Genomic DNA, 27,244 nt, shown 5'->3' with positions numbered 1-27,244 from the left:
GGAGGGGAGAAGGGATGGAGCGAGAGATTTCATGAGATGAGAGGGAATGGGGTCAGAAGCACAGGTGGCCGGAGTAGCACTTGAGAGGAGGGATAGGATGAGAGATTGAACCAGTAAGGTAGCAGTTTGGATGGAGAGGAAATTGGATGTGTGAGGTGAATGATTGAGTGGAGTAGAGGATGACACCAAGGTTGTGGGCTTGTGAAACGGGAAGATCTACAGTGATGGGAAAGTCATGGATAGGACAGGGTTTGGGAGGGAAGATAAGTAGTTCAGTCTTGGACATGTTGAGTTTTAGGCGGGCAGACATCCAAATTGTCTCAGGTCCCATGTCTTGAGCATTTTCCGCAGTACGAGATTGCGGGAAATGTGGGTGTGGTCAGAGGGAAAGAACGCTTGGCCATTATGAGTCGGGTATTTTTAAGGAAAAAGTACCACTATAAAATTACAGGAAATTGCCTTTTCAGGCTATGTCAAACTGGTTTGCAGAAGGCGAGATCCAGGTCTTCCCACACAGATGTCTTTCATACGTTGTTTGAACCCAGAAATGAAACCTGCATTTGATATGCCTGTTACAGTGACCTATTCAAAAGATGTCAATGTAACCTGCCAAAAGGATGTGTCCACAAGTGCGAGCCCTGAAGGTTACCAGGCACCCCAACTAACCCGAGTTAACTTTATGGGATTGAAACTCATTACCCAATACACAGCCAAAATTTTTTCCAAGCAGCTGATGGGACCAAAGAAGACTCCATAACTACAGAAATCTAGACAAGTAAGTCAGATCCCCATTCGGAGAGGGTGCAGCTGAAGCCACTGGCCTTTCGTCACATGTCTTCAATTCCCACGTGCTCCCTTCTGCACTCTACTGTATTTGCTGCACTAGTGGGAGTTGTCTTAAAGAGTTTTGGGGGCAGTGCTGTCTGTGTAGGGGCAACAGCTATGACAAATATGTATGAGGGAAGCTCTGGTGAGAGACTGGAGTCAGTCAATCAGTGGTATTTATTCAGAGTCAGTCATACTTATTGAGTCAGTCAATCATATTTATAATAATAATGGTAATTGTAATAACTTGGATTAGCGTATTTTGTATGCATAATCAGGAGGATTATTTCTCTGGAGAAGACATTAATGCTAGGAAAAGTTCAGGGAAAAAGTGGAAGAGGCAGACCCGCAGCTAGAAACCATAATAACGGCTATGGGAGAAACGTTAACTTGGTTATGAATTGTGGCAGAAGACATGACGTTCTGGAGAAAATATATCCATAGAGTTGCTGTGAATCAGAAATGGCTTGACCGTACTTTATAACAATAATAAAAAATTTAAGTGCTTACTATATGCCGGCTTCACAAATTATCAGCTGTGTGACTTTGAGAAAGTCACTTAACTTCTCTATGCCTCAGTTACCTCATCTGTAAAGTGGGGCTGAAGACTATGAGCCCCACATGGGGCAACCTGATCACCTTGTAATCTCCCGAGCGCTTAGAACAGTGCTTTGCACATAGTAAGCACTTAATAAATGCCATAAAAATATGCCAAGCATTGTTCTAAGTGCTGGGGTAGGAGTTGGACAGAGTCTATGTTCCACATGGGCCTCACAGTCTTAATCCCCATTTTACAGATGAGGTAACTGAGGCACAGATAAGTGAAGTGATTTGTCCCAGGTCAAGCAGCAGACAGGTAGTGGGGCCAGGATTAGAACCCAGGCCTTTCTGACTCCCAGGCCCGTGTTCTTTCCACTAGATGCTGCTGCTTCTCACTTTGACTCAGTTAGTCAATAGTATTTACTGAGTCAGTCAGTCATACAGAGGACTGTACTAAGTGCTTGGGAGAGTACAATAATAATAATAATAATAATAATAATAATAGTATTTGTTAAGAACTTACTATGTGCAAAGCACTGTTCTAAGTGCTGGGGAGGGTACAAGGTGATCAAGCTGTCCCACGGGGGGCTCACAGTTTTAATCCCCATTTTACAGATGAGGTAAATGAGGCCCAGAGAAGTTACTTGACATGTCCAAAGTCACACAGCTGACCGGTCGTGGAGCCAGAATTTGAACCCATGACCTCTGACTCCAAAGGCCGTGCTCTTTCACTGAGCCACGATGCTTCTCCAATGTAACAACATAATAAGCACATTCCCTGCCAAATCTGGCAAGGGGTTGTGGCTTAGAGAAACTGAAAGAACAAGGAGCACTTTAATGCTTTGGGGGGCTGCAGAACTCAGCTTTGGCTGAAGATAACAGTGCCCAATCAATGCCCTGCCTGACCCCCAATAATGCTGGCCCAGCCTGGAGCAGAGAAGCAGCATGGTTTAATGGATACAGCAGGGGCCTGGGAGACAAAAGGACCTGGTTTCGAATCCTAGCTCGCCACTTGCCACTCGCCATATTTCTGTTGTGTGACCTTGGGTAAATCGCTTCATTTCTTTGGGCCTCAGTTACCTCATCTGGAAAATGAGAATTAAGAGGGTGTGCTCCATATAAAACAGGGACTGTGTCCAACCTGATTAACTTGTATCTACAGATACAAATGCTTGAACAGTCATATAATAAGCGTTTAACAAGTACCATAATAATTATTATTACTATAATTGTTAGCTGGGCATAGTGTTAGTGGTGCCAGAGTGGAAGAGTCGGCCTTCATGAACTTCTGGCCCCACTTGGCTGGTGCCCGAATGGGAGATTGGGAGCTGTCAATGGCCATTCTGGTTTGGTTGGCTCAGTCTGGCCTGGCATGGCTCTGGAGACTCTCTCCTGTGACACTAGGGGCTTTTCTGAGCTCATAGAAGGGCCTGCATTGAGGCTGAAGAAGCAATTTTCTGCTACAGTTTATGGGATTCAAAATGAAATTTCAGTTCTTCGGTTGGGATGGCATTTTGTTCCACTCTCTCCACCATTTAGTTTGAAAGGACTACCTCCTAAAGAGTTTTTAACTTATTTGGAGCTTGTTTTTTAATGGAAACATAGGCAGATAGGGAAGAGAACCAAGGGGTTGCAAATCTGAATAAAAGAAAAAAAATGGGAAAAGTAAAATGATAACCCAAACAGATGGGCAGTAATAATAATAATAGTAATAGTGGTATTTGTTAAGTGCTTACTATGTGCCAGGCACTGTACTAAGCGCCGGGGTGGATAACAAGCAAATCGGGTTGGACTCAGTCCCTGTCCCACATGGGGCTCACAGTCTTAATCCCCATTTTGCAGATGAGGTAACTGAGGCACGGAGAAGTGAAGTAACTTGCCTAAGGCCACACAGCAGACAAGTGGTGGTGCTGGGATTAGAATCTGTCACCTTCTGAGTCCCAGACCCCTGCTCTATCCAGTATATCATGCTGCTTCTGTAGGGGTCCTGAAACTTGCAAGAGGGAAGCCAGTCCTCTCCTCCAGAGGGAATGTTGTCCTGGGGCAGAGAAGACTGAAGGTGGCCTCTTATAACAATAAACACAAAAATGAATGTTGACATAGAGAGCCCTGCTGTATTCTTAATATAATTACATGCACTGATGGAAATGATAATGCTTTTTTGGAAATTCCCTTCTTTCTGCTAGTCATGTTTTGTTTTATTGCTTTTAATGGACATGAGTCAAATTATCAATGTCCAGGCTGTGAATGTCACTGTGTCAGAAGTGAGCCTAACCTGGGAAAACAAAGATAACTCTTCATCTGCCTACACCTACAGAATCCTTGTTGAGTACGGTAATGATACTTCATTTTATGTATCATACAACTTGAGAAGAGCTGCCATCACTGAACTGAATTCTAGCATCTTGTAAAAGTTCACTGTGTACCCACAAAGACAGGGTGTTCCTGAAGTCCTACCAAACTTTACAGAAGCTTATACAGGTGACTTCATCGAGACATAATCATACAGAATATCATCTGTTGGTGTTACTTATTGAGTTCCAGCTCTGTATTAGAAGCAGAATAGACAGCCAGAATGACCAGGTGAACAGATGGTGAGGGGAGTGTTTAGTGGAGCATAGCTGCTGGCAACAGAATTTTTGGGACATCTTCTAGCTTGCAATTTGTGGCCTTTGTGTTTCTTGCTATTTGTGTGTGTGTGTGTGTGTGTGTGTGAGAGAGAGAGAGAGAGAGAGAGAGAGAGAGAGAGAGAGAGAGAGTCTATGCATGGTGTTGCCGGGATGGGGGGGACGTGGAGGGATGTGAGGTGGTATTTCATCACAGAACGATTTGCATTCCAAAGAAAAGGAGTTCCCCTAAATTATAACTTCTCTTCTGAAGAAATGGAAGCTGTTCCCCCATCCTTTCATTATTTGGGTGTGGGGCGGGGGGGTTGTTTTCAATGAATTAAGTTTAGAAATGATAGTGATTACGTAGCTTTGTATCAAGAGAAACTTTGTTTTCTCTGGCAGTTGGACAGGAACGACGGTACTAATAATAGTGGTAGTAGTAATAGTATGTTTGAAGTGTCTACTATATGCAGAGTGCTGTACTAAGAGCTGGGAAAGAAGGCCCTGGCAGAGGAATGTGAGAGGAGCGTTGAAATTTTCCCAAAGGTTCTGGTTTAGGTGGGTTCAGCTTTCTTCAGGTTGGAAGTGTTAGGATTAAGTGTTAGAATCACATAATCAAAACTCCTCCCCTAGAAAATCTGGGACAATCTGATTTCCAGAGTGACACTGTCTGTACAAATTTAACTTCTGAACTCTAAACATAGTTTATTGAACTGAAAATATTCGGAAGACCAGTCTGTTTTCAATTTGGGAAGCATTGTAGGGTTCTGAATAAATGCCTTTCTTTTTTCCTAACAGCTCCTCAGCCAGTTTCTGACGTTCGAGGCACAAACATCAGCACAACAGAAATTGGATTAGCTTGGACCAGCAGTGATTCTACATCTTTTAGAATACTTACTACAGAACCTACACCTCCTAGGAATGAAACATTTACAACAAGAAAGTGCTGCGATGAGAGAATTAGAACCCAGTACCATTTATACCTTTGAACTCTTTCCACAAATAGCAGGTACAACCAAAGGAGCCTCTGAAAGAATAAGCACCACTACCAGGAAGTTGTTGAATGTAAGGAATGTTTTCTTGTGACAGAAGCCCGTGGTGAATTCAGTTCAATATTCTGTGTCTGTCAGTGTCATAAAGGCATGGCTCTTTACTTGACATCCACCCTCATTGTAAAGGATATATTTCCCCCACTAGACTGAAAGCTTACTGTGGGCAGGGAACGTCTATACTAACTCTGTTGCATTTAGTCTAGTACTCTGGTTTTTTCCCAGCTGAAAAACCCAGCCTGGGCTTATGGCACACATCTCTATTTAAAACTCTTCTGAAGCGTCCTAACTTCGCTAACGTTTCAATCTACTGGTCCTTTTTAAAAATCATAATAATCCATATAGATGCCAGCCATTTTTTTCTATTTCGAATCTTTTGTTTTCCTGCTGCTTCACCAGCTGATATACCTACCACCTGTTGGGTAGAGTAAAGCATCATCTTTTAAAGGGAATAGACATTTAGTGAGCATTTGTTAGAACACATGTCAGTCACTTGGAAATTTTATATTAAAATCTGATCTTCTGACAAATATAGGCCCCAGATTGGGTACAGGTACCCCTGCTTCAACAATGTAGTTGCAGATCTGCAAATTCCTGTGTGGTGTGAAAACTGGTTGGAAAATAATTGAAATTGCAAATACCTTTTTCTAATTTTAATGGTATTTGTTGAGCATCTACCATGTGTCAAACACTGTTTTAAGCACTGGGGTAGATGCAGGTTTATCATGTTGGACACAGCCCTACCCACTTGGGGCTCACAGTCTAAATTAGAGGGAGGAAGATGTAATCAATCAATCAATCAATCAATCGTATTTATTGAGCGCTTACTATGTGCAGAGCACTGTACTAAGCGCTTGGGAAGTACAAATTGGCAACACATAGAGACAGTCCCTACCCAACAGTGGGCTCACAGTCTAAAAGGGGGAGACAGAGAACAGAACCAAACATACCAACAAAATAAAATAAATAGGATAGAAATGTACAAATAAAATAAATGAATAAATAAATAAATAGAGTAATAAATATGTACAACCATATATACATATATACAGGTGCTGTGGGGAAGGGAAGGAGGTAAGATGGGGGGATGGAGAGGGGGACGAGGGGGAGAGGAGGGAAGGGGCTCAGTCTGGGAAGGCCTCCTGGAGGAGGTGAGCTCTCAACAGGGCCTTGAAGGGAGGAAGAGAGCTAGCTTGGCGGATGGGCAGAGGGAGGGCATTCCAGGCCCGGGGGATGACGTGGGCCGGGGGTCGACGGCGGGACAGGCGAGAACGAGGTACAGTGAGGAGATTAGCGGTGGAGGAGCGGAGGGTGCGGGCTGGGCAGTAGAAGGAGAGAAGGGAGGTGAGGTAGGAGGGGGCGAGGTGATGGAGAGCCTTGAAGCCCAGGGTGAGGAGTTTCTGCCTGATGCGCAGATTGATTGGTAGCCACTGGAGATTTTTGAGGAGGGGAGTAATATGCCCAGAGCGTTTCTGGACAAAGATAATCCGGGCAGCAGCATGAAGTATGGATTGAAGTGGAGAGAGACACGAGGATGGGAGATCAGAGAGAAGGCTGGTGCAGTAGTCCAGACGGGATAGGATGAGAGCTTGAATGAGCAGGGTAGCAGTTTGGATGGAGAGGAAAGGGCGGATCTTGGCAATGTTGCGGAGCTGAGACCGGCAGGTTTTGGTGACGGCTTGGATGTGAAATCCACATTTCACAGATGAGATAACTTTTAGACTGTGAGCCCACTGTCTTTTAGACTGTGAGCCCACTGTTGGGTAGGGACTGTCTCTATATGTTGCCAATTTGTACTTCCCAAGCGCTTAGTACAGTGCTCTGCACATAGTAAGCGCTCAATAAATACGATTGATGATTGATGATAACTGAGGGACAGAGAGGTTAAGTAACTTGTCCAAGGTCACACAGCAAACGGTTGACAGAGTTACGATTAGAACTCAGGTCCTCTGACTCCTAGGCCTGTGCTTCTTCCAAAAGGCCACACTGCTTCTTAGTGTAGTGCCTCACACATAGTAAGCACTTAACAAATGTTATTATTATTATTATTATTATTATTATTATTATTATTATTATCCTTTTATTATTACTGGGTGAAATTCAAGAAAGTTATGAAAGGGAAGTCTTAAAAAGTCCATTACAAGCTTTGAAAGATGACAACAAAGTGGCTCTTGTGCTTCTTGTTTCTCTGCTATCTCTTCCTGAAATTTAAGAGTGGTCATTAGCATCTTGTGGTAATTTGTACTGCTTAAAAATCACTTTCTAGTATAGAGTGAATTTTAAATCATGCATGTTTTCACCATGATGTAGAACACTTTTAAGCAGAGAAAATTACTCCTGCAGCACTGGTCTCTCTGGATAGAATGTGAAGCGACATCAGAAGAACTGATTACTCAACATGTATATATGGTGTCAACTACATGGGTCAAGGTACGTGCATGATAACACGTTTTCTTTAACGTGGGTTCATCAATACCACGTTAGGTGCTAATGAATGATTGAATCAATCAATGGTATTTATTGAGAGCTTACCATTTGCAGAGCATACTATGAAGTGCTTGGGCAAGTACAAAATAAAACTGATAGACACAGAACCTGCCCAAAAGGACTTCACAGTCTAGCAGGGCACTGATAAGGAGGCTTGCCGAGTGATACTATCATTTGCTTGCAGCATTACCCCTGGCAGATAATAATATTCATGTTACTTAGTAAGCACTTATTATGTCCCAAGCACTGTAGTAAGCAAATAATCACAAATAATCTGATCAGACATAGTGAATAGGGTGATGCTCAGTGTATTATAATTCACAGCTGTATTTTGGAAACTCTGTTCTTTCTCAGTCACAAAAAAGAAAACATACGCTATAACAAAAATGACTGTAAGGTACAGTACATTCATTTCATGAACGATACTTGTCAGTGAGTCATCTGTTATCATCTGTAGGTAATTAGGATGGGTTAATACTTGGAAAGAGGTGATGAAATGCACTAAAAATTATTGTGATTCATAGGAACATCTTTTGAAAGTAGAGAAATTCAAATTCTTGGGAACCATTAACGAGACAGGAGCGAGATCACTGTGGATGATCCTTTGTCACTTAAAGTAATGTTATTGATCCCTGTGGTTGTGCCAAAAAATGTATGTATTCTGCAATAGACTGGAAATAGAGCATAATCTGAAATCTTTATCTCAAATTGAGTTTTCCCAAAGTGGATTATTTGTGAGAATGAAAAATGTTAAAGTTAGGAGCCATTCAAGAATGAATCTTATGGTTTGGTTATAATACTTATAAAATGTACCTGCAAATGTAACAAAGAATAGGAGAGGGATTGTGGGAGTTGACCTGAGGAGAAAGAAAAGGAACAATTTACCGTTATTATTATTATTTGTTAAGTGCTTACTATGTGTCAGTCACTGTTCTAAGCACTGGGGTAGATACAAGGTAATCAGGTTGTCCCACGTGGCGCTCACAATCTCAATGCCCATTTTGAAGATGAGGTAACTGAGGTATAGAGAAGTTAAGTGGCTTGCCCAAGGTCACTCAGGAGACAAGTGGCAGATCTGGGATCAGAACCCACGCCCTCTGACTCCCAAGCCCGGGCTCTGTCCACTAAGCCATGCTGCTTCTCTAACTTCTACTTTTAACTTCAACTCTACCATGAAGTCGACCCAACTGCAAAGTTTAAGAGAAAAGTTTATAAAACAGTGTATAAATTAAGAATTTTAGAAGCATCTGACAAGAAAACTAATAATAATAATAATAACATTAATAATTGTGATATTTGTTAAGTATCTTCCTACATACCAAGCACTATATTAAGGGCTAGGGTAAATAAAAATAACCAGGTTGAACTTGGTCCCAGTCTTACATGGGGCTCACAGTCTAACTAGGAGGGAGAGCAAATATTGAAACCACATTTTACAGATGAGGAAAGTGAGGCACAGAGAGTGGCTTAACCAAGATCACATAGCAGGTAAATAACAGAGCTGGGATTAGAACCCAGTTCCTCTGATTTCCAGGACTGCTCTTTCCACTACGCTATGCCGCTTCTCTGCAAACCTAATTCATTCATTCATTCATTCAATCACATTTATTGAGTGCTTACTGTGTGCAGAGCACTGTACTAAGCGCTTGGGAAGTACAAATCAGCAACATAAAGAGAGGGGGCCCTAACCATCAATGGGTTCACAGTCTAGAAGGGGGAAATAGACACCAAAATAAAACAAATAGACCATCAGAGTAAATAGAATTATAGTTACATATACATCATTAATAAAATAAATAGAGTAATAAATATGTACAAATATACACAAGTGCTGTGGGCAGGGGAAGGGGGTCGGGCAAAGGGAGGGAGGATGGGTGATGAGGAGGTTAGGGGGAGGAGAGGAAAAGGGGGGCTCAGTCTGGGAAGGCCTCCTGGAGGAGGTGAGATCTTAGTAGGGCTTTGAAGGGAGGAAGAGAATTAGCTAGTTTGGAGGACGTGTGGAGGGAGGGCATTCCAGGCTGGGAGTAAGACGTGGGCCAAGGGTCGACGGGGGGACAGGTGAGAACAAGGCACAGTAAGGAGGTTAGTGGCAGAGGAGCAGAGTGTGTGGGATGGGCTGTAGAAGGAGAGAAGGGAGTTGAGGTAGGAGGGGGCGAGGTGATGGAGAGCTTTGAATCCAAGAGTGAGAAGTTTTGGTTTGATTCGAAGGTTGATAGGTAACCAATGGAGATTTTTGAGGAGGGGAGTGACATGCCCAGAACCTTTCTGTAGAAAGATAATCTTGGCAACAGAATGAAGTATAGACTGAGGAGGGAGATCAGAAAGGAGGCTGATGCAGTAATCCAGTTACCTTAGATGAAAAATTAGCTGCTGCTAAGAAGGCTTTCTTGGACACCAGCAGGATGGTCAAATACTTAGCAAAGTGCTCTGCACACAGTAAATTCTCAGTAAATATGACTGATTGATTGATGGTCTAGTGAAAAGAGGATTTGACGCCATGTCAGGAGCACCAGATTCTGCTTTCTATTCTGTCACTGATTAGCTGGGCAAAATTGTAAACATTTTGACTTGAATTTTCCTCATTTATTAATGGCTGTCCCTTTCAACTTTCCATTGATTAGGTCCAAAGCGAGATAGTAGATCTGAAAATGTTTAATTTATAGGAGCAAAATACCTAGAGATATACATAATGATACACTCTCATCTTCTTGGGGGCAAAGTGTCAAACTTTATTCTCTAACATTGAAAGTGAAGTGGATTCAGTCGTTTTCTAAGCCTCCCCATGGGATTAGGGTCTGCTAAACCCCTCATGGCACGTGTGTATGTAACTTTATATGCATATGAAGTTACTACCTGATAATTTATTTTAGTATCTAGTCCCCCATACGATTGTGAGTCCTCAAAGTACCTTGAGGACTGGGTTCATGTCTACTAACTTTATTATTCACTCTTACTTTCGATTTCTCTGTTTTTCTTTTTTTAAGGAACACCATTTTATTTACAATATCACCATGTGGATGCTGTGTATTGCTTCCATGTTTTCCTGAATAGACATTAGAATAGTATTGGACATATAATTTTTTTTATCATCATTTTTTCCCTTTATTGATGTGCACGCTTCCCCTTTCTTTTAAACAGAACCCAATTCAGTGTTTGATATCTGAGTTGTAGGAGTGAATGAAACTAGAATATAATTAGCATAGAAAAGCAATGAAAATGCTTCAGACACCTACCTTTAGCCCTTATCTGTGAATGGAGATGGACTTTGGTGTTGCTGTCTGCCTCCACGCGTCCAGCGCAGTGGGGAGACGGGCACTCACAATGGAAGAACGCAGGCCAGGCGAGTCTCAAGGTGGACAAGGAGACTGTTTATTGGGTTAAGCAGCAAGACTTTTATATCTTTCAGTCACATTCTGTATTTTTCTATGTTCCTGTGTTTATAACTAACACAGCCATTCTGTAACCTTCAAAACCAGTAACAAGCAACACCCGTCTATGCAAGGCCGTAGGGCCGATAGCAAGTAACTCTTGCCTGTCCACAGCTCTTCTCTCAGTTCCTTGTAGGTCTTCCTGTGAGCACGGAAGGCCTGGCTTACTACTTAGGCCCAGTAATCGATGGGCCAGATGTTTGGTCTGCCACAAGTCCCCCTTTTTGTTTTTGAAACAATTGCAAAGCATGGAGTTGAGTAAGGCAAGGTGTGACAAATCAAGGGAGACATTCGAAGAATGCCAGGCTCCTTGGAGCCGATTTCGGATCGTGGACCACGAAAACCCAGGAAATGTGGCATTATAATAATATGGGGTCACACAGATATGAGGGAAACGATAATCACAACGTTGAAAAGGAAATTGAGTGCGCAGAGCATCAACCTCATTTCCTAATTCTATAAGGGAATGCTGTAGAAGAGAGAGGCGAGCGGTAAAGGCTTTATCTAATCGTAAGTGTGTTTGCAGAGCATCAGAAACATTTCTTGCAAGGGAATTAACAAAGGAGGCATGTGTTATTTCAGTATGCAGGGTAATAGAGAATAAGGTGGTAGCAATAATAAGGGATGCCAAAGCGATAAACCCAGTGATTAACAATCCAACAAACTGACGATGTCGCCGTTTTGGAATACGAAAATGATCAGCTAGCATCTGCAGGGCAGAATCCGCAGGGGACTCAGTCCAAGGGTGGGATAATGAGGTGGGTAGTATAGCATGACGAGGTTGTTCTACTATAAGAATAGTAGCAGTGGCATCATGGGCGGATATACATTGGGTAAGTCTACAATTATCACATGTAATATTCCAGAGGGAAGGGAAGGGGATAAGGAATGGGTAGCCAACAAGGAAGGCTTGTGGTGGCAATATACATGCTCTTATTTGCCGTTCTTCCATATGGACTGGGATAGAATCGAAAGGGACCTGTAATCGAGCAAAAGCAAGTGTGATTGGACCCAAAGCAGCAAACGTCCGCCAAAGGTGTAGGTACAAAGGGGAGGAAGTTCCGGCACGATAGAAACCTAAAGCCTGGAAAACATCCGTGGTCAGAAACCCAAGATAACCATGCAAAGGGGATAAATAAGTAAGGTTGTCATGTCCACCCCAATTCAGTAAGGTGGCTGGGGATACGTGAGAGGACAAATGAATAACCGTAGGAAAAGGTTGTCGGCACGTTTGCCAGACAGGCAAAACAGACTCTGATGGTAGCCAAGACGAGCTGGCAAACACACAAGAAGGAAGTTCGGGTACCGAAGGTGAGGTTCCCAAACGACGGGATACAGCATTCAAACGGGTAATCCCACAGTACACCAAATGGGGCTGGGGTTCACGCAATTCTCTTTCTTGAGCCCAAGTAGTGAGGGGAAGCAGAGACAGACACGGACTTGGGGTCGGGGCTGCAGAGAAACATATAGGAGTGCGAGTAGCAAGAAGGGAGACATTGACAAGTGCCTCTTCTCCTGGTCCTTCCCATGGAATCGCATCCCCCCCTACAAGATCAGAAGCATTAGTGAGAATATCTCCCACCGGGTCCTGCCACGTAACGGGCCGTACCCACGGAGGGTACGGAAAAAAAGTCCAATAGTCCTCAGTAATCACAACAGTGGAGGAGGCGAGAATCAGGAAAGTGATCATCATTTTTAGGAACTTTGCTGCTGATCCTCCAGAGGAAGGGTCGTGGAGTCTGTATCCTGGTTCTCTGTCAGCTCCTGAAGTACGCAGGGTGAGGGAGAACGCACTGTAGAAAGGACGCGGCGTATGTTCTTTGTAGGTATCCAGATCGGGCGGTCCTCAGTTTCTGGAAAGACAAAAGCATAACCTCGGCCCCACATTAATAAGGGATCTGGCCCTCGCCACTGTCGCGTGAGGGGGTCCTTCCATTTTACTCTTTCTGGGTGTTCTTTAGTGTTCCTGCCACCCCATTTTTCAGCAGGGGTGAGACCTTTGTCATCCATAGTTAAAAAATTAAGGGTATATATAGCGGATTGTAATTGTCTATGGGGAGAAGTCAGTTCATCTCCCCCTTTTTGTTTTTACAAAATGGCTTTGAGCCAACGATGACGATTTTCGACAATGGCTTGACCCGTGGGATTGTATGGAATACCCGTAACAAGGCGGATAGCAAAAGTATTACAGAAAGACCGGAATGCCTTAGAAGTGTATGCGGGGCCATTGTCGGTTTTCAATACCTGTGGAATTCCCATAAAGACAAAAGCAAGAAACAAATGATCCATAACATGTTTGGCTGATTTACCAGTGTGAGCAGATGCAAAAGTAAATAATGTACAGGTATCAACAGTAACATGAATAAAAGCCAATCTGCCAAAGGAAGGGTAATGCGTGACGTCCATTTGCCACAGCTTTCTTGGCGCACGACCACGGGGATTCGTGGCTTCAGAGGCCGCAGGTAATGTAATAACACAGGAGGTACAAGCTTTCACAATAGCCCGCGCGCTTTCCCGAGAAATGCCAAATTGACGGCGCAACATTCCTGCCCCTTGGTGGAAGCGCCGGTGGGCTTGCGAAGCTGCGGCAGTAGCATCTAAAGGAAGAAAAGCCAGAGCCAACAGTGGTGCAACAAAATTAATAGCCTTTGGTGCGCCAGCAATTTCCCTAGTAAGTAGGTCCGAACAAGCATTACCTTCAACCAATGGTCCGGGGAGGGACGAAACGCCCTAATATGAGAAATATAAAAACGATGAGAACGAGCGCGAATTGTTGCTTGAAGTTCCTGGAACAAAGGAAAAATGGCTGCCTCGGAAAACTGGAGCGCAGCAATCTTAATGTGAAGAGTAACAAAGCATGCAAACCGGCTATCTGAGGTAATATTAAGTGATTGAGGGAAATCACGAAGGACTGACATCACAGCTACAAGTTCCGAGTGTTGAGCGGAATGGGACAGAATGGGGATAACGCGGGAAGTGTCCGGAGGACAGTAATAGGTGGCTCGGCCTTTCGTTCCATCTGTAAAAACTGTGGTAGCCCCCGGTAATGGGTTCGGAACCGTGATGCAGGGGAATACCCATGCAAAAGGTGAGAAAACCTTTAATCATGGAATATCTGGGAGACCAGTAACCCAAGCCCCGGTATGCATTGCCAAAAGGATCTGCCAATCGGGATCGTTGCCAAGAAGTGTGGCAAGTTGATCTGAAGTATGTGGTTGGTATAATGCAGAGGGTCCGGTCCCAGAAAGGACGGTAATGCGCCGAATTAAACGACCCAATAACTGGGCTACCAAAGTCGGATATGGGGAAACAGAGAAGTGGGGCTGAGTGGGCAAATGCATCCACTCAACCAATTGTTGCTCTTCACATATAACCCCTGTAGGCATGACAGAGGTGGGAACGACAATGGCGGATAAGGGTATACCTGGGGTGACACTGTCCACCGTAGCCTGAGCCAATTTTTTGACTACCTGCTCTAACTCCCGGGCGGCTTGTGGTGAAAGGGAGCGGGGGGGAAGAGAGCTCCGGGGCTCCACGCAAGGTAGCAAAAAGGTGAGATAATTGATCAGTGGGGATTCCAAGATAAGGGCGCACCCAGTTTAATTCCCCCAGTAATTTTTGGAAATCATTAAGGGTTTTTAATTTTGAAACATCCAAGGTAGGGGTCACAGGGTACACAGTCCGATCTGTCAAAATATGTCCCAGATAGGTGATCGGGGGCTTTGTTTGGACTTTCTTGGGTGGAACCCGCAGCCCTCCAGATTCTAGAGCCACCAGAAGAGCAAGCCGTAAGGCGTGTAGTTGGGCTGCGGTGGTGCAAGCGCATAATATGTCATCCATATAGTGAATAATATACGCCTCAGGATGCTTGACGCGGAGCGGCGCTATCAGAAGCACAACGTAAATCTGGCACATTGTGGGGCTATTTTTCATTCCCTGGGGGAGGACCGTCCAATGATATCGCGAAGTAGGTTGAGTCCTGTTAGCCACAGGGACTGAAAACGCAAATCGAATGCGATCATCCGGGTGGAGCGGAATAGAGAAAAAAAATCCTGAATATCTACTACTAATATCGGCCAATTCCTAGGGATCATAGCCGGGTTCGGGAGCCCAGGTTGCAGCACTCCCATCGGCTGCATCGTCTTATTGATTTCTCTGAGATCAGTCAACATCCTCCAGGCCTCCGAGCCCTTTTTTTATCACAAAGACAGGGGAATTCCAAGGGCTATCGGAGGGTTCAATATGCCCCGCCGCTAATTGTTCCACGACTATCAATCAATCAATCAATCAATCGTATTTATTGAGCGCTTACTATGTGCAGAGCACTGTACTAAGCGCTTGGGAAGTACAAATTGGCATCACATAGAGACAGTCCCTACCCAACGGTGGGCTCACAGTCTAAAAGGGGGAGACAGAGAACAGAACCAAACATACCAACAAAATAAAATAAGTAGGATAGAAATGTACAAGTAAAATAAATAAATAAATAAATAAATAGAGTAATAAATATGTACAACCATATATACATATATACAGGTGCTGTGGGGAAGGGAAGGAGGTAAGACGGGGGTATGGAGAGGGGGACGAGGGGGAGAGGAAAGAAGGGCTCAGTCTGGGAAGGCCTCCTGGAGGAGGTGAGCTCTCAGCAGGGCCTTGAAGGGAGGAAGAGAGCTAGCTTGGCGGATGGGCAGAGGGAGGGCATTCCAGGCCCGGGGGATGACGTGGGCCGGGGGTCGACGGCGGGACAGGCGAGAGCGAGGTACAGTGAGGAGATTAGCGGTGGAGGAGCGGAGGGTGCGGGCTGGGCAGTAGAAGGAGAGAAGGGAGGTGAGGTAGGAGGGCGCGAGGTGATGGAGAGCCTTGAAGCCCAGGGTGAGGAGTTTCTGTCTGATGCGCAGATTGATCGGTAGCCATTGGAGGTTTTTGAGGAGGGGAGTAATATGTCCAGAGCGTTTCTGGACAAAGATAATCCGGGCAGCAGCATGAAGTATGGATTGAAGTGGAGAGAGACACGAGGATGGGAGATCAGAGAGAAGGCTGATGCAGTAGTCCAGACGGGTTAGGATGAGAGCTTGAATTAGCAGGGTAGCGGTTTGGATGGAGAGGAAAGGGCGGATCTTGGCAATGTTGCGGAGCTGAGACCGGCAGGTTTTGGTGACGGCTTGGATGTGAGGGGTGAATGAGAGAGCGGAGTCGAGGATGACACCAAGGTTGCGGGCTTGTGAGACGGGAAGGATGGTAGTGCCGTCAACAGAGATGGGAAAGTCAGGGAGAGGACAAGGTTTGGGAGGGAAGACAAGGAGCTCAGTCTTCGACATGTTGAGCTTTAGGTGGCGGGCGGACATCCAGATGGAGATGTCCTGAAGGCAGGAGGAGATGCGAGCCTGGAGGGAGGGGGAGAGGGCAGGGGCAGAGATGTAGATCTGGGTGTCATCAGCGTAGAAGTGATTTACTATCACTTGTAAAGCAGCCAATTTCGGGGTTGGTAGCGGCCACTATTAGATTCATTGTATAGGACGACTGTAACCCATAATCGCGAATACTTTTCCGCAACTCCTTAATCAACTCATAAGAGAGAGAGTCATGCTGAGCCGGCCGGCCGGCCGGGAAGATATGCCACCGGCATCGCTTGCAGTAGCTGTACATCCCCTCGGCGCAATGCCTCCTGCCGGCAGCCCGAAAGGGTCCCGGTATAGGCAGGCTGCGCCGTAGCAGGTACAGCATATACATACGGCGGCGCAGCAGACAAAGGGGGAGCAAGGGGGGGAGGGGGAACCATCGACGAACGGGATACCACCTGCAGGCACTGGGTCTGCAAAAGGTCCTTTGCTGTGGGTGCGACAGCAGCCGTCGTTGTAAGAGGGGCCAAAGGCAGGTATAAATCATATCCCTCCTTCGGGTCTGCAGTCCCAGAGTCAGAAGGATCTCCAGAGTCATTATGATCCTGGTCCCCATACGAGTCCTCGGGATCCGAAACAGTAGCGTACATCGGCTCCAATCCTTCTGTTGGTGACAAAACTTCAAAGGACAGGGGGTCCTCCTGATCACTCCCTGACCCCAAGTCACACGCCCCCGGCGTCTCCCTTAACACCCGTTCAGCGGGATGCAGCTCCCGCATCGCCGTAAAAACAGTTTTCCATGTAATCAGTACCCCTTTGGGTAGGGGCTGGGACAAGCTTTCACGAGTCTGTAGCTCCCTGTAAGTCCCTGTAAGTATCTCGAAAGTGATTTGAACTGGAGGTCGGGCGCGATCATTGCGACGCACTTGCTCCGCGCACAAATAAAAAAATTCTGCCTTCTAAAGCAAATAGTCTCCGCCATGCAGGACAGTCTTGGCTAAGGTTTGCCAATCATACGGGCAAAGAATTGAGGAAGCAATACTTTCTATGAGTGCTAGCACATAAGGAGCGGTGGGCCCATATGTCGCAGCACCCTGTTTCACTTCTTTTAATAGTTTGAAATTCAAAAGGTCGTGCATACATATTAACTGACCAGGATTAGCAGGGTCAGGTTGCTCCATCACAGGGAAACGCATCAATAATTCAATAAGTATCTCCTCTCCCCCTTCCATAGTAGCCCCCATCGCTCGCTGCAGAGGTGTTTGTGCTGGTTTCGGGACCCATGGAGGGGGTGGTGGAGGAGGTGGTGCGGAAGGAGCTGGCTCAGTGAAAGGATTCCACTTTCCTTCTTTTGGAAACCAAGGGCAGCATTTTTCCACGCATTCCAAAAATTGTTCAATCTGGGCAGTGGTGATAATCAACCCATGCTACTTTACAACATCCTTAAGTAATTGGATATAATGATCCCGAGAACGGAATTGAATTTGTCCCATTTTCTTCCCTGCTGTAAGCCTGGTGTTTGAAAATGAAAGTAAACTTAAATGCCGTCACCTCTTCGGTTCCTTAGTGAGTCACTGCGCAGTGATGAGTCGCTTCGTGAGGGCTGCGGTGCTGAGTCTGAGGGTCCAGGCTTCATGTCCCTGTCCCTGTTCAGGCGCCATTTGTTGCCGTCTGCCTCCACACGTCCAGCGCAGTGGGGAGACAGGCACTCGCAATGGAAGAACGCAGGCCAGGCGAGTCTCAAGGTGGACAAGGAGACTGTTTATTGGGTTAGGCAGCAAGACTTTTATATCTTTCAGTCACATTCTGTATTTTTCCGTGTTGCTGTGTTTATAACTAACACAGCCATTCTGTAACCTTCAAAACCAGTAACAAGCAACACCCGTCTATGCAAGGCCGTAGGGCCGATAACAAGTAACTCTTGCCTGTCCACAGCTCTCCTCTCAGTTCCTTGTAGGTCTTCCTGTGAGCACGGAAGGCCTGGCTTACTACTTAGGCCCAGTAATCGATGGGCCAGATGTTTGGTCTGCCACACTTTGGAACCAGACATCCCTGTCCAAAAATGCTGGCATCACCGGGCTAAGCCCTGGTACACCCTATAACATCACAATCTTTCCAGAAGTGAAAAATCAGACAGAAGGGAGACCAAAAAAGTATTCTTGTTTCCGTCATTGTCAAGGGGGGAAAGATTATGTCTATTAGAAAAGGTTCTGTCTCTCTCGTGGAAAATGGTATTTGAATTAATGCAATTGATAAATTGCATTAATCATATTTAATGTTAGACATTTGTAATGCCGTAACTTCTGGTCAAGTCATATAGTATGGTGGCATAGGCAGACAGAACTAGCATTTACTTTAGAATTGGTGGCTAAAATCCCACAACGACTTAATGTGTTCACCATTCTTTAGGGGAACTAAATATATTTTCCCAAGATTGTGAAAGTAAATCCAAAATAAATGAACTATATTTAAAACAAAGAAGGCTTTGTAGGAAATTCAAAAGCAGCTTTTTTTAGAAGACTAATCTCTATAACTATTGTCTAAAATTGTTTTGCCCCATTCCACAGTTGTTGATCATTAATTTCTTTGGAATAATTTGGTTTGGCGGGGTGGTTTTAGTAAAGGCTCCTGTATTCACGTATACCTCACTAAGTCCTCCTTTCCTCTTCTCCCACTCCCTTCTCCATCACCCTGACTTACTCCCTTTATTCATCCTCCCTCCACAGAATTTATGTGCATATCTATAATGTATTTATATTCATGTCTGTCCCTTCTTACCCCAGACTATAAGCTTGTTGTGGGCAGGGAATGTCAGTTATATTGTACCCTCCCAAGTGCTTAGTACAGTGCTCTGCATACAGTAATCCTTCAATAAATATGATTGACTGATTGACCGTTTCTTTTATTGACTTTTATTGAAGTTTTGAATGTTGCCACAACAGAGATGACCTTAAGATGGCAAAACCAAGACAACGCTTCTGCTACATATACCTGTCTCATATTTTTTTGTAAATAGTGAAACTGCCAGAAAGCAAACATCTAATGTACCAAGTGTTAGCATCACAGTATTAAACCTTGGTACTTCTTATACTTTCATATTAGTTCCAGAAGCAGGTGATTACTTTACTGAGGGAGAGCCAGTCACCAGCACATCAAAATGTTCAGGTAAATGTCAGGGACCTGAAAAGAAATGCTTTCTAGGGTACAATGGTGTGTTTTCTTTGCCCGTTCTGTTTGTTTCCCTGTGTAATTGACATGTAGCTCTTTGCCTTTCCTTTTTCACAAACGTCACAATACAAATTAGAAAATGAAGGAAGGGAGGAGTGAGTTCTGGGATCATTTTGGTAGAAGGTGCTACTGAACAGAAGTGTTGGGAATATGTTGTAGATGGATTGCCAGTAGAGTTTGACACCTTAGAGCAGTTGGATCACTGCAACAGGCAATAAAATAAATTATGGATATAGACGAACATGCTGTGGGGCTGAGGGTCGGTGAATATCAAGTGCTCAAAGGGTATGGATCCAGCTTATTGTGGGCAGGGAATGTGTCTGCCTCCTCTGTTATATTATACTCTCTAAAGCACTTAGTACAGTGCTCTGGACACACAGAATAAGTGTTCGATACATATGATTGATTGATTGGTAGGTGACACAGAGGGAGAGGAATAGGGAAAATGAGGACTTAGCTGGGGAAGGCCTCTTGGAGAAGATGTGATTTTAATAAGGCTTTGAAAGTGGGGAAGATGGTGCTCTGTCAAATACAAAGGTGGAGAGGGTGCCACACCAGTCGGAGGACATGGGCAAGAAGTCGGTGGTAGGATACATCATCATCAATCGCATTTATTGAGCGCTTACTGTGTGAAGAACACTGTACTAAGCGCTTGGGAAGTACAAATTGGCAACATATAGAGACAGTCCCTACCCAACAGTGGGCTCACAGTCTAAAAGGGGGAGACAGAGACCAAAACCAAACATACCAACAAAATAAAATAAATAGAATAGATATGTACAGGTAAAATCAATAAATAGAGTAATAAATATGTACAAACATATATACATATATACAGGTGCTGTGGGGAAGGGAAGGGGGTAAGATGGGGGGGGATGGAGAGGGGGACGAGGAGGAGAGGAAGGAAGGGGCTCAGTCTGGGAAGGCCTCCTGGAGGAGGTGAGCTCTCAGGAGGGCCTTGAAGGGAGGAAGAGAGCTAGCTTGGCGGCTGGGCAGAGGGAGGGCATTGCAGGCCCGGGGGATGACGTGGGCCGGGGGTCGATGGCCTTTGACACTGTGGACCACCCCCTACTCCTCAACACACTATCTGACCTTGGCTTCACAGACTCCGTCCTCTCCTGGTTCTCCTCTTATCTCTCCGGTCGTTCTTTCTCAGTCTCTTCTGCAGGCTCCTCCTCCCCCTCCCATCCTCTTACTGTGGGGGTTCCCCAAGGTTCAGTGCTTGGTCCCCTTCTGTTCTCAATCTACACTCACTCCCTTGGTGACCTCATTCGCTCCCACGGCTTCAGCTATCATCTCTACGCTGATGACACCCAGATCTACATCTCTGTCCCTGCTCTCTCCCCCTCCCTCCAGGCTCGCATCTCCTCCTGCCTTCAGGACATCTCCATCTGGATGTCCGCCCGCCACCTAAAGCTCAACATGTCGAAGACTGAGCTCCTTGTCTTCCCTCCCAAACCTTGTCCTCTCCCTGACTTTCCCATCTCTGTTGACGGCACTACCATCCTTCCCGTCTCACAAGCCCGCAACCTTGGTGTCATCCTCGACTCCGCTCTCTCATTCACCCCTCACATCCAAGCCGTCACCAAAACCTGCCGGTCTCAGCTCCGCAACATTGCCAAGATCCGCCCTTTCCTCTCCATCCCAACCGCTACCCTGCTCATTCAAGCTCTCATCCTATCCCGTCTGGACTACTGCATCAGCCTTCTCTCTGATCTCCCATCCTCGTGTCTCTCTCCACTTCAATCCATACTTCATGCTGTTGCCCGGATTATCTTTGTCCGGAAACGCTCGGGGCATATTACTCCCCTCCTCAATAATCTCCAGTGGCTACCAATCAATCTGCGCATCAGGCAGAAACTCCTCACCCTGGGCTTCAAGGCTTTCCATCACCTCGCCCCCTCCTACCTCACCTCCCTTCTCTCCTTCTACTGCCCAGCCCGCACCCTCCGCTCCTCCACCGCTAATCTCCTCACTGTACCTCGTTCTCGCCTGTTCCGCCATCGACCCCCGACCCACGTCATCCCCCGGGCCTGGAATGCCCTCCCTCTGCCCATCCGCCAAGCTAGCTCTCTTCCTCCCTTCAAGGCCCTGTTGAGGGCTCACCTCCTCCAGGAGGCATTCCCAGACTGAGCCCCTTCCTTCCTCTCCCCCTCGTCCCCCTCTCCATCCCCCCATCTTACCTCCTTCCCTTCCCCACAGCACCTGTACATATGTATATATGGTTGTACATATTTATTACTCTATTTATTTATTCATTTATTTATTTATTTTACTTGTACATTTCTATCCTATTTATTTTATTTTGTTGGTATGTTTGGTTTTGTTCTCTGTCTCCCCCTTTTAGACTGTGAGCCCACTGTTGGGTAGGGACTGTCTCTATGTGTTGCCAATTTGTACTTCCCAAGAGCTTAGTACAGTGCTCTGCACATAGTAAGCGCTCAATAAATACGATTGATTGATTGATTGATTGATTGACAGGCGAGAACGAGGTATGGTGAGGAGATTAGCGGCGGAGGAGCAGAGGGTGCGGGCTGGGCTGTAGAAGGAGAGAAGGGAGGTGAGGTAGGAGGGGACGAGGTGATGGACAGCCTTGAAGCCCAGGGTGAGGAGTTTCTGCCTGATGCGCAGATTGATTGGTAGCCACTGGAGATTATTGAGGAGGGGAGTAATATGCCCCGAGCGTTTCCGGACAAAGATAATCCGGGCGGCAGCATGAAGTATGGATTGAAGTGGAGAGAGACACGAGGATGGGAGTTCAGACAGAAGGCTGATGCAGTAGTCCAGACGGGATAGGATGAGAGCTTGAATGAGCAGTAGCGGTATGGATACATGAAACTCAGGTACAGCGAGTAGTTTTGGAATTGGATAAGCAAAGCAGCAGGGCTGGGCTTTAGTAGCAAATCACTGAGGTGAAGTAGGAGGGGGTGAGCTGATTGAATACTTTAAGACGGATGATAAGGAGTTTCTCTTTGATGTGGAGGTGGATGGAAAACCCCTGGAGTGTCTTCAAAAGGAAAGACATGAATTCATCTTATTTCAATCAATTAATCATATTTATTGAGCGCTTGCTCTGTACAGCACAATATACTAAGTGTTTGGGAGAGTACAATATAAAATGAATCCACCTTGTTTATTTAAGCAATGCAACTTGCTTTCTTCTCTTCCAGACGCTGTACCCTTGACTTCATTTTGGTGTGAACCTGTGCCCAAGCAGCGTGCCCTAATTCTGTAGTGGAATTGCCCTCCTGGTACAAATACCAGTTTCAAAATGGAAGTGATCCACGGGTAGTGGAGGAATGAGACCCATCTTCCATCCTGTCACTCCACAAATGTGACAAATGTGACCCTTTTAAGTTATGCCACTTCTTACAATATCAGTGTGACAACCCAGTCCTGTGAAAACAAGAGTATTCCTAGAGAACTCCTTGTCTTCCCTCCCAAACCTTGCCCTCTCCCTGACTTTCCCATCTCTGTTGACGGCACTACCATCCTTCCCATCTCACAAGCCCGTAACCTTGGTGTCATCCTCGACTCCACTCTCTCATTCAACCCTCACATCCAAGCCGTCACCAAAACCTGCCTGTCTCAGCTCCCCAACATTGCCAAGATACGCCCTTTCCTCTCCATCCATACCGCTACCCTGCTCATTCAAGCACTCATCCTATCCCGTCTGGACTACTGTATCAGCCTTCTCTCTGATCTCCCATCCTCGTGTCTCTCCCCACTTTAATCCATACTTCATGCTGCTGCCCGGATTATCTTTGTCCAGAAACGGTCTGGGCATATTACCCCCCTCCTCAAAAATCTCCAGTGGCTACCAATCAATCTGCGCATCAGGCTGAAACTCCTCACCCTCGGCTTCAAGGCTGTCCATCACCTCGCCCCCTCCTACCTCACCTCCCTTCTCTCCTTCTACAGCCCACCCCGCACCCTCCGCTCCTCTGCAGCTGATCTCCTCACCGTACCTCGTTCTAGCCTGTCCCGCCATCGACCCCCGGCCCACGTCATCTCCCGGGCCTGGAATGCCCTCCCTCTGCCCATCCACCAAGCTAGCTCTCTTCCGCCCTTCAAGGCCCTACTGAGAGCTCACCTCCTCCAGGAGGCCTTCCCAGACTGAGCCCCTTCCTTCCTCTCCCCTTCGTCCCCCTCTCCATCCCCCCATCTTACCTCCTTCCCTTCCCCACAGCACCTGCATATATGTATATATGTTTGTACATATTTATTACTCTATTTATTTATTTATTTATTTATTTTACTTGTACATATCTATTCTATTTATTTTATTTTGTTAGTATGTTTGGTTTTGTCTCCCCCTTTTAGACTGTGAGCCCACTGTTGGGTAGGGACTGTCTCTATATGTTGCCAATTTGTACTTCCCAAGCGTTTAGTACAGTGCTGTGCACACAGTAAGCGCTCAATAAATACGATTGATGATGATGATGATGAGAAGAAAGATGGCTTATGGATATCACTGGTGGGTTATAAAAATTTGTAGCTGGCACTTTCAGCTTAATGCAGTGATTGTGATTGAAGGTAGTGGTATCACAATGTACCCTTCTTCAAATGAAGATTTCCTGATTGTCATTCATTTCATAGCTTGCAATCTGTGGGAAAATGTGGCATTATAGTAATATTTTAGTGAGGCAAGAGCTTGTGGTAGATTAATTTGTGGAGAAAATTCTAATTCAACATCTTGTACTTTATAGATCACCGAATATAACCTGAAAGAGAAGGGTTGAGTTTTCTCGATAGTGAGACTAACAAAAATTATTTCACTGTGATTTAGGAATCTCTTGTGATAGGCAAAATCCACTTATCCCTGATATTACTGCCTTATAAACAGACACCAAACCCGAGCTACATCATTCAGAGATCAATCAGTAGTATTTATTGAGCACTTACCATGGGCAGAGCAGTGTACTAAGTACTTAAGAAAGTTCAATACAACAGAGTTGGTAAGCACATTCCCTGCCATAACGAGCTTGCAGTTGATGCATATGGAATGATGGGTCTATCAGTAGTATTTATTGAACACGTACTGTGTGTGGAGCTCTCTACTGAGTCCTACATTGTAATCAAAAATACTATTTGACAATTAGCAAATATCCAGCATTAATGCACCCAGAAATCGGGACTTTATCAAAGTGATTCTGTATGCTCTGGGTGGGGAGGCTATCCTGAAACAGAGAGAAACTGGAAAAAGTGCTATGCCTTCCTGGAATCTCTGAGGAGCAAGTTTATGTCCTTGCTCCTCTGAAAATACTAAATGGTGTCTTACCCTGAGGAACTTAATCTACATTTGCTTTCTTACTGGTCTAGTGGAAAGCATAAAACCTGGGAATCAGAGGACCTGGGTTCTAGAACCAGTTCTACCACCTGACTGCTGTGTCATTTTGCAAAACTAATTTCACTTCTCTGTGCCTCTGTTACTTCAGCTGTATAATTGGGATTCAATACCTACCCTGTCTTCCATTTAGACTGCGGGCCCCATGAGGGACAGGGATTGTGTCCGATCTGATTAACTTGTATCTATCCCATTGCTTGACAGAGACTAGCACTCAGCAAGTACCACCATCATCATCATCATCGTAACATTGTACAGAACTAGCCATTAGACCTAATCAGGAAGATTGTACCCCAAAAGGACAGCAGACATACAGGTGACAAGTGTGTAATCCACAACACTGGGAATATTTCTATACTTATCCTTTGATTACATTAGAATGGCTCCATCAGGAGGCAAGTATTCTCATGTGAAACTTTATTATTTTCTATTATTAATATAGAAATGACTCTCATTTTGGCACGGATCTGCCTGAACTAGGTGAGCAGCCAAATGTTATTTCCGTCAGTCACAATTCACTAAAAGTTATGTTCAGTGGGTTTAAGGCCATGAATGGACCAATTAAAGCATATGCAGTAATCCTCACATCAGGTGAAGGTAAAGAGCTCCTCGTTGGTTAAGTTCCTTCATGCTGACCTTGTGATAGTAGCATAATTTTGGAGTCCCCTAAGATTGTTTTGGAAGAGATGTTTCCATAGCGTTGCTATAGGTCTGAGATGACTCGATGGCATAAGACAAGAGATGATAAAGTCAGTCGGTAAGTCGTTTTGAGTTCTTACTGTATGCAGAGCACTGTAGGAGAATCTCCACTGTAGCACTTAGGAGAATACAATATGACAATATAAAAGTAAATGTGCTCATTCAGATATTTGTTTTGCACTCTAGCTTTTATGATTTGTAACTCAAACACTGTGATAGGGTGAATCTGCCAAGTGTTTAGGTTCCCATCATGATTTCTGCAGAAAGCAGGTTCTTTCTCAGGTGGTGTAATGTCACAGCAGTTCAGGTTTTAGGAAGAAAGTGATCAAGTTATCGTATGTGCATATCACAATTGGGGGGCTGGATTTTCAAAGATTAAGTTTTATTAGATATTAAAATTTCCCACTAAGGAGGTTTTCATTGCCTTTTGGGTTCGTTGCTTTTGAGAGGTAAATCTAAATTGCACTTGGTTTTACTTAAGGCCTTGGTTCTTTTTTATAGGATTGTGAGTGGGATATTTGAGTTCCTTTGATGGCCATCTGGTACACTTTGGCTAATCCCTTCCCCCCAAAAAAATTTGGCACCCACTTTAACTCAAAACCATAGACTCCATTATTTATTTTCAACATAGTGATATAATAAGACACCAAAAACTTGAAATCAATCAATCAATTCTATTTATTGAGTGCTTACTGTGTGCAGAGCACTGTACTATGCACTTAGAAGACTACAATATGACAGAGTAGATAGAAAAATTCCATGCCCACAGGGAATTTACAGTCTAAGGGTGTGGGAGTGGGGAAGGACATTAATATAAATAATTAAATACAGATAGATACACAAATACTGTGGGGTAAATGAAAGGTGCAAGTCCAGAAGAATAATGATGATGGCTACGCAATCTTGTGACATACTGAAGCCACATGCATTGAAAGGCAGTCAGAAATCTGGTTTGTTACCTTGTCTGTTATCAAGTTTCAGTAACAAATTTGAAACGGTTAAGTGATTTGTGCCCTGTCTCTATTAGTCAGGAGTAGAGCTGTGGAATTTAGGATTCTTGAGTTCCAGTCCTTGATTTTTGCTAATCTTATACCCTTAACCTTTTCCTGAGCTTATTTTGAATGGCTGTTTGACTCAAGACCTGATTTACCTAGAATGTACTTATTTAGAGAACCGTAGTGTGAATAAAAATAATGTTTGGGTTGTTGCTTTTTTGTGAGCCCTTTACTTGTTTTAAATGTGAATAATGTGTTTATTTCATAGGTAACCCTCACAGAAATGTCCTGAACTATTCATATGAGGACTTCAAGAAAAAGGAATCAAATACGTATGTGACTTACTTTATAGAAATTGAAGAAAACAGAGCCTCAATTTTGTCTGAGGATTTGAAAAATGAAGTTGAAGTGGGAACTGAATTCACCACAGGAGGCTATTGCAATAAGAGATTGGAACCCCTTAGCTCATACCCGTATTTCCCGAGCTAACCCTTTGTTGCAGTTCCAAAATGTGTAGTAGAGTGCATTGCATTCATTAGGTCCTTAGTAAATACTCTTAATACTAACTACTATTAGCATGTTACAGCACAGCTACATTAATTGAAATTTAAAGCCAAATCTTGTATTCCCCCCTACACAGTTTTATTTAAAGAAATTTGAATGTGTACATGACCTAATACCCTTTCCTTCTTGTTTTC

At 44.7% G+C, this 27,244-nt stretch overlaps 1 pseudogene; it reads left to right on the top strand.

Moving 5' to 3' along the window:
* The first annotated feature begins 547 nt into the window (after nt 1-547).
* Nucleotides 548-27,244, top strand: part of LOC119921359 — a 41,185-nt pseudogene continuing 14,488 nt past the window's right edge.

Source organism: Tachyglossus aculeatus (genome assembly GCF_015852505.1).
Source record: "Tachyglossus aculeatus isolate mTacAcu1 chromosome 12 unlocalized genomic scaffold, mTacAcu1.pri SUPER_6_unloc_2, whole genome shotgun sequence".
Lineage (NCBI taxonomy): Eukaryota > Metazoa > Chordata > Mammalia > Monotremata > Tachyglossidae > Tachyglossus > Tachyglossus aculeatus.
This window is presented reverse-complemented; position numbering and strand designations above follow the sequence as displayed.